The 16,228-nt window shown below is 34.2% G+C and overlaps 1 protein-coding gene across 1 annotated transcript in view; it reads left to right on the forward strand.

Annotated features, from left to right (window-relative positions):
- The first annotated feature begins 4,357 nt into the window (after positions 1 to 4,357).
- LOC123550546 (uncharacterized) overlaps positions 4,358 to 16,228 on the forward strand; it is a 55,959-nt gene continuing 44,088 nt past the window's right edge. The window contains exon 1 of the mRNA XM_053545591.1: positions 4,358 to 4,531. The gene's annotated coding sequence lies outside the window, so the exon portion shown is untranslated. The remainder of the gene's footprint in view (positions 4,532 to 16,228) is intronic.

A 16,228-nucleotide genomic window follows, 5' to 3' on the forward strand; every position in this document is an offset into this window, starting at 1 on the left:
GTTGTACTCTTTACATTTTTAATTATTTTTAAAAAAAATGTATGACATATACTACAAAACTTTATACTCAAAACGATTTACAAATATCGGACATTATGGAGCTTTATAAAATGAAAAAGAAAACATTTCCATAAAACATTAGTTAAATTAATAAATATGTTCAGTAATAATGATAATTTGTACAATACAAGAGTGAATGTACACAACGTATTCACTCAAATTTTCAATTATAAATTTTATATCAATTGAACATCTTCAATCTTTTGAAAATGTATACTATACAGGTATGACTTTATCTCATAATATAGGTTGCCAATCACGCATGTTCGACAAATCCCAAAGTCAAAGTAGGGATGGTAGGTCATTTTAAGCCTCTCCGATTATCATGTTTCATGAAAATGTGAGGATTGTAAATGATCTACACTTTAATAAGATTCTGGGAAATAGAGGACGCACTGCTTATTCCAAATTAAAAACAAAATAGCTTTTTGCGAGACGGGGCGTGGGGTGAGGCAGGGGGTTGTTGAACGCCTGTGCGGCATGCAAGTCTACACTTACCCTATTTGCAACCAGTTAGACATGGTAATGAAAATAAATTTATTCCCCGCTAAAAAGCTCCTTAAATAACAATACTGTAAACATATGAAATGGTTCAGTCCGAGGAATCAGTACTCAATTATAACTTGTCTGAAACCAGAGTTTAACAGCAGGAGAAGGCAATATAAAAATCCACTTCCTCTGTCCATCTTTGTAGCATTTAGGAGAAGAATATCACAGACTAAGACATGAGAAGTAGTCACAGCATCATCAAATAGAATATCTGTAGAAGGGTCAATCCCCAAACATGCACTGTGTTTTACAATTTTTGAATTGTATCCTACTTTGATAAGCTCCCTAACAAATTTTATCGGTATTTGATTTAAATAAGCATTATGTTAAAATTTCCTATAATCTACATGCCCATAGTAAACAGTGTGTATATAACCAAGTTTGAGAAGTGTTTTTGAACGCCCCCCCCCCCCCCCCCCACCCGCCACGAGTGGTGGGGCGCGGGGGAGGAGTGGGGCGTTATAGCAATGGTCTCCGTCCATCCTTCCGTCCGTATCACTTCGTGTCCTCTCCATATCTCCTAAACCCCTTGAAGGATTTTCGTGAAACTTAAGTCAAATGATCACCTCATCAAGACAATGTGCAGAACTCATGACTCAGCTTTATGGCCTCAAGGTCAAGGTCACAACTCAAGGTCAAATATTTTAGCCTTCCATTTTGTGTCCGCTCTGTATCTTCTAAATCCCTTGAAGAAATTTTATAAAACTTGGGTTAAATGATTACCTCATTAAGACAATGTGCAGAACCCATGAGTCATCCTTGCCGGCTCAAGGTCAAGGTCACAACTTAGGGTTAAAGTCTTCAATTTTGCGTTCGCTCTGTATCTCCTAAACCCCTTGAAGGATTTTCATTAAACTTGGGTTAAATGATCACCTCACCAAGGCAATATGCAGAACGCATGAGTCAGCCATGTTGGCTCAAGGTCAAGGTCAAAGGTTTTAGCCTTCCATTTCGTGTCTCCTCTATATCTCCTAAATCCCTTGAAGGAATTTTATAAAACTTGGGTCAAATGATTACCTCATCAAGACGATGTGCAGAACCCATGAGTCAGTCATGCCGGCTCAAGGTCAAGGGTCAAGGGTCAAAGATTTGAGCCTTCCATTTTGTGTCCACTCTGTATCTCCTAAACTTCTTGAAGGATTTTCATCAAACTTGGGTTCAATGATCACCACATCAAGAACTCATGAGTCAGCCATGTCAACTCAAGGTCAAGGTCACAATTCAAGGTCAAAGGTTTGAACTATGTAATTCCTAAACCCCTTGAATGATTGTCATGAAACTTGGGTCAAATGATCATATTATCAAGCCAATTTGTAGAATTCATGAGTCAGTTCAAGGTCAAGGTCACAGCTCAAGGTCTAAGGTTTACCCTTTCACTATCCATTACAGTGGCGGGGGATTTAACTGTCTTTCAGAATGCCTTGTTAAGGTTTACATTCCTATGAATTTTGTAGTTTGTGATAGCGGTAACTGTATTGTTTTTTATATTTAAAATCGACTAACAAGTTGTTGCAGAAAGCAAAATTGCATATTGAATGTGAGGGGAATTGACAATTTTGAAGTTGGAATCGTCCCTTCACTTATTTTGTTTCTAAATTACCAGTAGCAATTGTAAGATGAAAGTCTAAAAACAACACTTCTAAATCTGATGTATTAACTGTCTAGGCTGTAATTCGCTTAGAGACATGTATTTAAACATGTCTGAAAATATAAGTTATCCTTATTTAAAATAGAATCAAGTTACCTTGAGATGCCATTAAAAATAAAACTGAAATGGGTTGGTCATAGTTATACCAGTTACCTGCCTATACGTTCTGTAGTCAAATATAATAAATGTGTTATACACTTCAACTGCAACGCTTCACATATCTGATCGCAGGTCCAAAATTTGTGTATTAGAGATGCCTTTGTTTCATTTCCTGCCAACTAGATAGCATTTGCCTTGCAACGTTTTAGGTCTATGTCATACAGACATGCAAATATATCTTTCCAAAATTAACTTATATCTATATGTACGTACGTGTTTTATTAAGGTAATTTTGGTAAGAAAATTTTGAATGATATTTAGCTAATAACGGACTTTTAATTGGCAAGGTATTTCATTTTAAACGAAACATCATTAACTATTTCACAAGTAAGTGAATTAATGGATATCTATTTATTTTATTATGTTGGGTTTAACGTCGCACCGACACAATTATAGCTCATATGGCGATTTTCCAGCTTTGATGGTGGAGGAAGCCCCCAGGTGCCCCTTCGTGTATTATTTCATCACGAGCGGACAACTGGGTAGAACCACTGACCTTCTGTAAGCCGGCTGAATTGCTTACTCACATGAAGAATTCAACGCCCCGAGTGAGGCTCGAAATCACATCGATGAGGGGCAAGTGATTTGAAGTCAACGACCTTAGCCACTCGGCCTCGGAGGCCCCTAGAAAGGACATCACGTACAAAAGAAAACTTTCATATCAGTAAAGTAGAACTAAATTCCACAAAGTATTTACAGACCTAGTAAACAGAAAAAGACATCAGGAAACTAAGCAAAATGTCGTAAATGTCTTGATTATGCGAACATCAATGCATTGGATTGGCTGTTTAGCATAGCACAGTATCTTTTTCTATTACCCTGCGTATATGTTGCCTTTTAACCAAGGTTGAGTTAGGTTAGTAGCACAAATGTATATAGTTTAACCCGTCCGCTTAGCTCAGTAGGTAAAGCGTTGGTCAACGGATCGCGAGGTCGCGAGTTCGATCCTTGGGCGGGGCGTATGTTCTCCGTGACTATTTGATAAACGACATTGTGTCTGAAATCATTAGTCTTCCACCTCTGATGCAAGTGGGGAAGTTGGCAGTAACTTGCGGAGAACAGGTGTGTACTGGTACAAAATCCAGGAACACTGGTTAGGTTAACTGCCCGCAGTTACATGACTGAAATACTGTTGAAAAATGGCGTTAAACCCGAAACAAACAAACAAACAAACAGCGCCATGACTCATAAAATTTCCGCATAATTGGTTAATGCCGGATAATAGTTAATGAGTTGTGTTACAGTTGTAATACTTAAACACGGTATAGCAGAGATCCCATAAAACGTAGCACGGTTATATGCCTATTCAAGAGCGGTGGGGAATTGCACCGAACCTTACCTTAACAACAAAGATGGCAGCACTACACAAAATGTTTTTTCCTAAATATTTTGTTTCTTTTCCTAAAAAAAGCTGGAGAAAAATCATTTTGAAAACAAAAAACCTGCTACACACTTTTTGGAACATACAGTAACGTTTTAATTGTTACTAGCTGCTTGTTTGTTTTTCGTTACCTTAAATATTTTAAGTTTCAAGCAATTGTTATCATAAGGCATAACAATCGGTTTATCTAAATGATCTCTCGCTTTTTGTTCCTCTGTCTATTCTTATTTCTGAAATAAATCAGTTCTTTGGGTCAAAAGGGGAGGGAGTTCATAGAGTCCGACCCCTGCTGCCCTCATCCCCTCCCTACACAAACCTCCTGCTCGTATGCCTATGTGGTAAATTACTATTTTGTCCAACACCTAATAGAGCAAAGTGGTCTATTACCAACCCGTTTATAATATCACCCTTTTCATTTACTCTTTTATTGCAGCCGTGCGATATTTAAATGCTCTGCACCCAAATCATGCGAGCATTAGAAAAACATATTTATAACTGTAATCTGATCTTAAACATTTTTTAATGCAATGTTTTATACAAACAATCTAAGCAGTCGATAACTGTACACTTTCCATATAGGTTAATACTGTTATATAGGGCTTTAAAACCGCTGCATTATAAATAATATAACTAGTCGTGTTATTTCCATAGTGCAGTTTGCTTTTGTGAAACATGGCGTTTGATGTTTGGATTTAAGATTGGGCACTTAATTTCTAAAAGAAAAGTCAAGAGTTGTGAGTATTATATAAACTTCTTTAGAGATATACTTGTTTATCACATGTTTGACGTCGCGGGAATGTAATAAAGCCATTACTTAAAAATGATAATACACTAGTGTAATAAAGCTTTGACGTTGACGTCATTTACAGTATAGAAGACGTTGGTCAAATTGACTTGTTTGTATAGTAAAAGAAAGTAGGATTTTTGATGTTTCGACAGGAAAAGCTAACATTTGATAAAAAGAATATTACATTTGTGACTTTCCACATTGAATTTATTAAACTCGTTGAATAAAATTGATAAAATGCTCGACAGAGCCTCGCATTTTATTATTTTATTCAACTCGTTTAATAAATTCAATATGAAAAGGCACTCATGTAATATCCTCTATATAAATGATTTACTATTTATAAATTGAAATGCCTAAAATTATCAAGAGTAAGTACTGAAGACCACATTGGCAAGGAAAGCAAGTCCGTGTAGTTGTTGCTTTCATTGAGATATGGTATTTCTTAATTTCAAAGTTTGAGTTTTAGGGGAAATTTAATTAAAACCGGATGTTCTTTGTTTCATAAAAAACTTAATTATTTTATTATTTTATTTCGACATTTTCTAGTGCATCAGATTATTAGAGACTTTAATTGCCATAAAAACTGTACAGCTGCAATAGAAAAGGAAAACAAAAACGGGTGTTTATTTTTATATAAAAACATGTTTTATTAAATTTAACCTCTGAATCTACCCCATTTCGCTTCTTTCAATGTTTTTGAACCAAATAGTCTTACGACACAATTTTGATCTAGCAGAAATAATGCTGCCAGTACATACTGAAACACAGAAAAGTAAACCAAAACACGTGCTATTGAAAAAGAGCAGGAGGAAAGGGAGAATAAGTATTCGGACTACTTATGACTTGCATAACTTTACATTTGGTAAATGATCATCCGTATACTATAAAATGGATAATGATGAATAAAAAGAGGGCCAGAATGGTCCAGTTGTAACACTGTCCGACTAAGGAACCACGTGTCATCAAACTATAAATTACTAACATTTTATTAAATAAGAGTCCCGTGTACGGGTGCATTACACTTGGATATACAGGGAAGCATTTGGAATTGGAATTTGTATTTGTACTGTCCTTGCACTATTATTACTAACAGTCTCATTCTGGTAGTATGCTTTCTAGCTACGCTACTGGTATTTCTTACGTCGGCCTTTTTACATAGCATCCACTTGATACGGACAAGGGACCATTCTATATACAACATAGAATGCAAGGGCACGAAACATTTTAATTCGTGCTGGCGTGTGCACAATTAATGTTAATTTCAAGTAGACGAAGTAAAATGCTTCGTTGTTCCATTACGCATGAGCATATATGTTATTAAAAGTTTTCTTGCAGACAAGTTCTCAAAAGTGCAAGCAGATGCATATTGAAAATTTACTCCAAGAGATTCATAGGCTGTACATTTCTTCCAAAACTTTTTTTGTGAAAGACCGGGATATCCTTGTATTTTTGAAAATATTTCTGCAAGAACACATCTACCAAGCATCAAGTATACCTTTAGATCAAATGAGATACAAAAGCCACGCACATGCCACGCAGCATAACGAGATGACCTGAATAAGTCACTATAGATTTCTGAACATTCAATGTAGTATGTCGCGTTACACATTGGTAGATGTCGATATTCCTGGATTTTTCTGCAATAATGAGGAAGGACGTTCAACATTATTGCATGTCGTACTTTGGTGTATATTCTTCATAGCCAAACTGCTTCTGTTTTGATACAGGATTGAAAACTAATCTGTTGACACTTGCACAAAAATTTTAACTGGGTCAACCGAAAGTACGCGAAAGTCACGCGAAAGCTTGCTTTTACCATTGCTTTTGGCTTATTAGCATTTCACTAGAAAGTAGACAAACCAAAGTCCACAGAAACAAATAACTTCGTAATAACGCCCAAAAGCGAATATTACAATAGAATAGGAAGTGTCTGACCTTTCAGTAACTATACGTCTAGTGACAGGACGCCTAGTCTGTCCTCTGAACGTTAAGTCGATATTTTGAAATAGGTAATAGCTAACACGCTTGGTTTACAAAGCCCTCACAGGTCTTCAAATACCATGCAGACCTATTCCGGGAATGATAACTGACTTAACTACATGCTCCTTTGTTTTAAATATGTAATCATTATTGGTTTTTGTAAAACGTTCTTTGTGTATAAAGAAAGCATGCTTACATGTGTGTGCTTACAATAAAGATATGACATATATACTACAAGAAAAACTCGTGCACATATGATAAACATTGAGAGTCTTTCTGACATGAGTAATTTGCGTCTTTTCAATTGTTAAAACAAATCACATTAAAGTATCACTTCGTGGAGATTTGACAGGGTATATCACCGGGGTTTTTTTGGGGTTTTTTTTTTGACATGTTAACTAAGTTCATTAATGTCCTTATTTTGCTACTGAAACAGACAATTCCATAAATGGTACATTTTTGCAACTAACTTTTTTATATATACGACTATTTGCTTGTTTTGCAATAAACCTGAACATGTGAAATATTAAAATCATACGCCGTCTATACTAATGGTCTATAAAAAAATAAAGATACAATGAAAAGACTTTATAACATGATAATTGAGAAATCCGGCAAATTCTATTTTCAAGCTTCAAAGCTTTAAATTGAATAGGATATTTTGACGAGATGTAACATACTGCAGACGTAAGTTGTCACGCAGAATGATTTTATTACTTTATTTTAAGATATCATACAATAGTCGCAAGGTCGTAGAAAATAAAATCCAATAGAAATCAAATAATTATTTATCAACGGTATGACAGGTATGACACCGGTACAAAGTCATACGATATTAATGTATTGTAAAACTGAATTACAGTGAGATATTATTTTTGGTGATTTCATATTTTTCAATGGCATAATAGGTAACTAAATTACTTGTATTATATTTCAAAAGACCTTAGTTCTTAAAGATTATCAGCTCAAGATTTCAGTGTTATAATTGCTTTTAAATGTCGTTGAGATAAATCAACAATCACGCTATGTAAAATTGTTTTTATGATTCAAAATTGTTAGAAAAATGTCTGCTCAATGATAAAGTAAACGTCTTGAATGTAACTTTGCTATAGCTATGGTATTTAAATGTATTTTCTAACATCGGGACATGGAAATGTGTTCCTTATACCCGATAATGCGCTAAAGTTATAAAGGTAATGATTCTTACCTATCTGGAATGGGTGAAACAATTTATTTCCAGTAAAGCTCACGGCAGGAGTTATATTACCCCCCCCCCCCCCCCCCCCCCACCCCAGCATCCAGTCTAGTCCGATGCTGCTGGAAAGTTGGAAACAACATACGTACCAAACACTAGTCGGGATCTCAGCCGTGGCCAAAAATCAAACCCGGATCGCTGGCGCTATATTAGAGTCAAACTGCTACGCCTTAGGGTATCAGTTTCGTGTTACAGTAAGTAAAAATAACAGAAAAATAAAGCAGCAACTATTACAAATTACAATTTTTTTTATAAAAGTAACAATTCAAATACCTTAAAACTTCCAATAGCCTAAAAATAAATCTGATTTTTTATCCAAAGAATATAAATCTTCTATTTAAAGATAAATCTCTTTAAATCCACAATGTTAATGTAAATCTTTCAAATATTATTTATCAAAACTGGCAATATTTTGCTCTTAAGCAATACAGGATTTTTTTTTCAATAAATTGACAGTTGGCGAAAGCCCCGAGAAAAAAATCCGTAGGCATTTTTAGTACAATACGGTATCATACATTAAAATGTTCGTTGGGGTATATGGAATTCATCCAGGGTGGATACCAGGCTCAAATATCCCTATTCAAGTTTTCGTGAGGCCCCAAAAGGGGTGCACGTGATAAGAAATAATAATGAAAGTAAAATGTTGTTTAAATTACAGGTTAAGGTAAATCTGAGTTAAATATATAGTAGGCTGGAAAGATACAATTATATAATATAATTTGACGTATAAATGTAATTTTCAAGTGAAATTAAAGACTAAGAGGTCCTAAATTGGGGATTCTCTGTCAGACGGCATTAACATGATGATGTGACGTATCCAATATGTTAAAATTTGCGGTACATTGGTATTAACATGTAATTAAGAAATTAATGTTTATCGTCTATAGTATCCAGTGCATATAAAAAGACATTTTACATTTTCTTTGAAATTTCTTATATAATTCAAGAGGCCCCAAAAGGAGTTACACTCAAAATGAACAATTTTAACCGGACATGCTGCATATCATTTTTTCCATCAACGTAACATTCAGTCAAGTTTGTGAATATACTCATGTAGTCTTAAAACATAAACTGTACTAAAACTTATTGTGTAAAGTAATTTTATTGTTTTTATTATTGCAGCATCACTTTCTATTAAAAAGAACACACACACTCACTTTCTATTAAGGTCTGAGAACACTAAAACCGAGACTTTTGTAAAACACTTTGATACATATAGAATAAGTAACTCTGAGAATTTCAAGAAATTGTAGAGCCAATACATTACATATACATGTTACTTCTCTGCATTTCATTTCCTTATTTTCATTTAATTGTTACATCAAATAACAATGGCCCATTCCTCAGCTATTTCTAGACGTGATTTTGTTCAAAGTTGCTCGGACGATAAGCTAGTACACATGTTTGATGAACTTCGGACTATCCGGAATGAGCAAATAGGGTGCAGTAGAGGAATTTTTTCTCTTCAACAGACAATGGCAGGCATAGACATGAAAGTAGGTCAAGTGATTGATGTTACAAACGCCCAAACGGAACTTTTGAAAACACTTGCCTTCAGATCTATTGACATTGAAGCAAGATCAAGGCGGAATAATTTAATTTTTCGTGGTTTTTCTGAGAAAGCTGGTGAGAACTGTTTTGACATTATTTGTGAGTTTTTCGAACATAACCTAGATATTGATCCGAGAGACATTTACATATCCAGAGCACATAGATTAGGTACAAAAGACTTAAACAAGAAAATACAAAGTAGACCAATCATTGCTAGCTTCAGGGACTTTGGTGATACTGAATATATTATGGGCAGAGCTAAAATGCTCAAAGGTACCCCTTACTCAATAGATGTTGATTTACCTCGTGAAATTCAACAGGCTCGGTCCAGACTATGGCCCAAGTACAAACAATGTAAACAGGAAAACCCGAGGTCAAAGGTCGCCATTGTTTATCCTGCAAAACTGATCATGGATCGTCGTCTCATACATGACGAAATGCCAGAATGGAGCCGGTACATGCGCAACAGCAGACTATCAGACATTGAACATATCGAGAAGCATGTAATGCAACAGTTACAACCAGAACCTTCTGTAAACGCTCAAAGGCGGAATCTAGGACAGGAACCAATGGATTTTATTGCCATGCCGCAGCCGCCGTCATATGGTTCAACAATCAGACAAAATGACTTACCACAAGTAAATGAGTGTCACTCGGTTCCATTTTCTGTCAGTAACCGCCCTCCTGTTGCTAATCCAATGCCAATGCAGTTGCCCCCAGTTATTCAAGCACAATTGCCTCCCGTTAATACAACACAATGTCCTTTCCCACAAATGAATTTCCCTTCAGTGTCCCAAGCATATCCTCAGGCAGTAAACGAACATCATATCCATGAACTGTCAAATGTCAAATCACTTGATAATGCTTATCCGTTCCTGACAGGTGCTACACTATTTGGTGCGAGCCCGTATTTTGTTACACCAGTCTCGAATACCCAAGATAATGTCCATTTCAGTGACACCACTACTGCCGCCCAGTCCGAAGCGGGGCAGCCGTCAAATAGCGAGTTCTTTCTGTCCCAGTTAAAAGATATATCGGAAGTGAAATCCCCGTCTACCTGCCAACCACCTATCTCACAAGTCCATAAAAACACACAGATTGAAACTGACCCCGTGTATTTAAATCTTGACTCGGAATCATCAGTGACCAATTCAGATACAGTCACATTAGACGGTGGTCCTGTTATTGTATGTCCGCCCAATACACAACAGGTAAATAATACGACAGAAAGTGGGTCAAATAGCAGTGAGGAAAAACCGGTTTCTTCTGACAGAGGTCGATCACGAAATATGCGTGCAGTATCTAGGTCGGAGAGGCGCTTGCACTCTTCTAGTCCGTATAGGAGAACAAGCGTCGAAAATACAAGGAACAATGACAGGGTTTCTCCCGTGGCTAAAAATAGATTACCTTGCCGGGAAGATGAACAGGAATCTATTAATAGATTAGGTCATTCTGTCAACAATACAGGTCACTAGTACAGACAGGAGAAGGTGTCGCTACGGTTCGCGCTTTTAAATATTCAAGGTATTTCTTCAAAAAGAACAAATAAACTTGAATCCCCAGAATTTCAACAAATATTTAAAGATAGCGACGTGGTACTGTTGACTGAAAGTTGGACAAATGATTTTTCACAGTTGGCTGTCAATCAGTTTGAGTATTTTGTTTTGAACAGAACTGAAAATAAGAAAAATAGTAAAAGGGCATCAGGGGGTATTATTGTATATATAAGAAATGAATATGTGTCTAGTGAAACGCTTGTTTTTAAAAGTAGTGATGATATCATATGTATAAAAATTAATGGTCTTAATCTGTCATTAGAGAATGATCTGTTTATCTGCTTATGTTATGTTGTGCCGGACGACAGCAGCAGACAATCTATGATAGATTCTAATGTATTTGATAGGTTAATAGATTATATAACTAGTTTAGATGCAAAATATAAAAATGATTTTAATCTTTTACTTTGCGGGGACATGAATGCCCGTACCTCAGATTATCCTGACTATGTAACAGATGATAATTTTATACATATGAACATGTTGCCTGATGACTATGTTATTGATACTGAAATGAAACGCTTTTCTCAAGATACTGGTCGAATGAATAATAATGGTACTTTACTGCTTGATCTATGCAAGCATACTGGATTACGTATTTTTAATGGCCGTGTCGGTAGTGATAAAGGTATAGGCAAATACACGTTTGTTGGGAACAGAGGTTCCAGTCTAGTAGACTATGTAATAGGGACACAAAGTCTTTTCAGATTTATTAAAAGTTTTAATGTCTCAGACCCGAATCTTTTGTCTGATCATTGTGTTGTCTCTTTTACTTTTGAATTTGAAAAGCCATGTGTTCATGAAACAAATACTGAGTATGAAAACGTGAAATACAAATATGTATGGTCCAATGACCTGAAAAATGATTTTATTGATGGTGTTTCATCACAGTGTATTGTTGATAAATTAAACAGTTTTAATGAGCATATAAATGTTGCGGAAAACAATCAAGATATTGATGAGTGTATAGATGAATTTACAATTTTGATAGAAGAAGTTGCGTCCCCTTTGTTTAAAAAGTATATAAATGTCAAATCTGATAATGTCATATCCTCTGATAATAATAATGCATGGTTCAATGAAGAATGTTTTGAAAAGAGAACTGTTTTTTATAGAATGTTGAATACTTACAGATTAAATAAATGTGACGAAAACAGAATTAATATGGTACGTGCAAGATCTGATTATAAATCATGTATTAGAAAATGTAGATTTGAATACGATAAAGCTGAATCATTAAAATTTGTTCAAGCTAGACATAAAAATGCAAAACTTTATTGGAATATGTTAAAGAAAAGTGCTGGCATTCAACGGTCTAATGTACATATTGAAACTTTTGAACAATACTTCAAAGCTGTCAATAACCCACAGAGCCATTTTTACTCACCAGATGAGGATATTACATATTTTATTGAACGTTACGAAAATGATGAATTTGGAGTTATGTTTGATGAATTAAACATCACAATTAATGAGTATGAAATTACCAAAGCTATAAAGCAACTTAAACCTGGTAGAAGCGGAGGCCCAGATACCCTTTTGAACGAATTTTTTATTCACGGTAAACATGTATTTATGTCATCATTAATATTTTTATTTAACAAAATTTTCGAAAAAGGTTATTTTCCAGTAAGCTGGTCTGAAGGTTTTGTAATTCCATTACATAAAAAGGGCAGCATTAATGACGTAAATAACTATAGAGGCATAACGTTACTAAGTGTATTGGGTAAACTTTTCACCCGCATTCTAAATAATAGATTGTCTCATTGGGCTGAAATATATGGTGTATATGTAGAAGCGCAAGCAGGGTTTAGACCGAATATGGGAACTACTGATAATATTTTTGTATTGCATGGCCTTATTACTCACATGCTTAACCAAGGCCGACAACTTTTCTGTGCATTCATTGATTTTACTAAAGCTTTTGACTACATTGTGCGTGATAATTTATGGTTTAAGATGATAAAATTAGGTGTACGTGGCAAAATTTTGAATATAATACGATCTATGTACTCAACAGTGAAAGCAAGAGTAAAATATTGTAACAAATTAATTGATGAATATGAATGTATACTTGGTGTAAAACAAGGTGAATGCTTATCTCCCTTTCTCTTTTCAATGTTTCTAAATGACTTAGAAGATCAATATATTAAAAGTGAAATAGAAGGCATTGATGTTAATATGTTTAAAATGTTTTTAATTATGTATGCCGATGATATTGTTATTTTTGCAAATAGCAGAGATGAATTGCAAATTGGTTTAAATGTTCTGTCAGATTATTGTGATAGATGGAAGCTTACCGTGAATACGTCTAAAACTAAAATCATGATATTTAGAAAAGGAGGAAGATTACCTAGAGATATGAATTTTTATTATAAAGAGCAGATTATTGATATTGTTACTAAATTTACATATTTGGGTATCGTTTTTACTACAGGCGGATCTTTTGCAGAAGCACAAAATACAATTGCAGGCCAGGCAATGAAAGCCATATTTAAAATGAACAAATATCTTTATAGATTTGTAAATATTTCTACTTCTCATAGGTTGGATCTTTTTGATAAGCTAATAAGTCCTATTCTTAACTACAGCAGTGAAGTTTGGGGTTTTGTACATGGCAATGCAATTGAAAGAGTTCACATGCAATTTTGCAAACGCATATTATGTGTTAAGAAAACTACTCAAAACGATTTCATATATGGTGAACTCGGTAGATTATCTTTCCAGTCAATGCGTTATTATAACATCATAAAATACTGGGTAAAAATATTGCATACAAATGAGAACAAATTTGTTAACAAAGTGTATAATTTATTGAAAAATGATTGTGAAAATTACCCAAATAAAACAAACTGGTGTTCACTAGTAAAAAATCTTTTATGTACGTTAGGTTTTTATGATGCATGGTTTATGCAAAGTGTTGGTAACACTAACCTGTTCCTATGGCACGTAAAACAAAGATTAAAAGATCAATTTGTACAAAATTGGTCAAGTAGGTTAGACAATTCAAGCAGGGCTATATTCTACAGACATATTGCTATTTTTAAGTTTCAACCATATCTCAATTGTATAAACATCAAACGTTTTTGTACAGATTTTACTAAGTTAAGAGTTTCTTCTCACAGATTGCATATTGAAACTGGCAGATGGACTAAGCCAAACAGTACACCTCTTAATGAAAGGAAATGTTTTTCTTGTGATGTTTTAGAAGATGAATACCATTTTGTATTGGAATGTAAAGTATATAATAATCTAAGAAAACGTTTTATTCCCATGTATTACTGGAAAAGACCAAATATGCCAAAATTTATTGAACTGTTAAATTCTGAAAATGTTTGCATAATACGAAAGTTAGGGAATTTTGTGAACAAAGCTTTTGCTTTAAGAAAAGAAAGGTTATACCCAGTTGCTGTCAACGAAAATAATGTTAATGTTTCTTAATATTAGATACTCACTTTTATTACAGACGTATGTATTTCGTTACTGTAGTATGTATAGATAAATAAATGATTTAATTAATTTAGTAAATGAACATAAGTGCTATATGTACGCCTAGACACGGTATACTGTACGCTTTAAACTAATATTCTAACCTCTCATTTATAGTCATTTTAACTGGTATTTTCTTAAGGCAAACTGCCATAAGAATCCTAGTTTAATTCTTATTTTTGCAGTGTATTTTGTTTAACGTAATAGTATCATGATAAACTATAATTTACAGTTTATTTGATATGTTGAGCTTGTGTTTCGTTTCGGCAAGGTCAACTTTCATATTGTGTATATATAGTATACATATGATGTGTATATGATTGAAAATGTGTATATATGTGTTTGTATAAGCATACAGGATATAACATATCTATTGATCGAATGCTACCGGTACTACATTTACCCACATAGTATAAAACAATAATATAACATATGTATTAGTCAAAGCTATTACATGTATCCACTATTTACAAAACAAATATATATGTAAAATGACGAGATTCTGTAACATGTGTAATGTTCAAAATGTGACACTAGTAAGTTCTGTTTAGCACTTATTCATATTACTTTAATGAAATCATTATTTTTGTATCATCATGTTTTCTTAAATGATTGATATGTTTGTAATTGATATGCAATTTATTGTATACCTTCTCCGATGAACCATATCATTGTATACATTTGTTAAACACTGTCCTGCCATGTATTATGTTTTGTTCTTCCTCATGGGCTATTTTGCCTTATGGAACTTTGAAAAAATAAAACTATATCAAACTATATCATCAATAAGAGTGCGTAAAATATCGGTTTATTGGTACTAACTTTTGAGACACATATAGTCAAATTGCCCAAATATGGAATACTGAACCGATATATACACTCAAAAAAGGAAACACGCAATATCACTTTCTGGCAAATATTTCATTTTTTTTTGCAAAACATTGTGTGTAAATATTTGATGTACATTGATATACACATATAAATTGCCAAACTTTTTCAAAATTCGAGTGCATTTGAAGAATAGTGAGAACTATTCTGTTCACTCTGGTGTCGGTGTCGCCTTTGTTGACATCCTCACCTTGAATAAGTTTTTGCATGTAAATTCATATCTTAGCAACCAATATATGTGTTGGATTAAAACCTTGTTAAACTTAAAAATTGTTGAATAGTCGAGCGCAAGGCTTTTGGGCAGCTATTGTTATTAAAATCGTTATTGGACTTTATCCATGGCCAGAACATGCATTTAAAAAAAAATATTTTGTTGAAGCAGTGGTATGCCATAACACCAATTGACATTCAGTTGTTTTGAAATGGTGGAGTCACCAGATGTAATAATACTACTACAATATAGAAAACCTTGTGTGACATTACATGTAAATGTTTGTGATCGCGTCTACATCACACGAAAGTGTTTTGCAAGGTAAAAACTTCAAACTTATCAAACTTAAACTCTTGCTAAATTTATTAATCATTTAACAGTATCAAGACTTTTACGGATATTTGGTATGTCATTCCTTACTGATGATCGAATTTCTGTATATCGAAATGTAATTAATATGAGTTTCTAAGGTGGTAGTGAAATGAATTACAACACAGGCGCCATATGCTCATGTAACACAAGTCATGCTTAGACTGTCCAAAAGAATGGATGTTGCATTTTTACTTTTTGTGAGTATTTTCAAAGCACAAGGCTAGACAAAAAAATGTCGCATGGACAAATATTCATTAAGAAAAACTACGTTCGAAGAAAGAACCTCCCCCTCAAACAAAAACCCCATATCAGTGCTTGTATGGTTGTGTACATGGTTAA

Source organism: Mercenaria mercenaria, chromosome 6 (genome assembly GCF_021730395.1).
Source record: "Mercenaria mercenaria strain notata chromosome 6, MADL_Memer_1, whole genome shotgun sequence".
Lineage (NCBI taxonomy): Eukaryota > Metazoa > Mollusca > Bivalvia > Venerida > Veneridae > Mercenaria > Mercenaria mercenaria.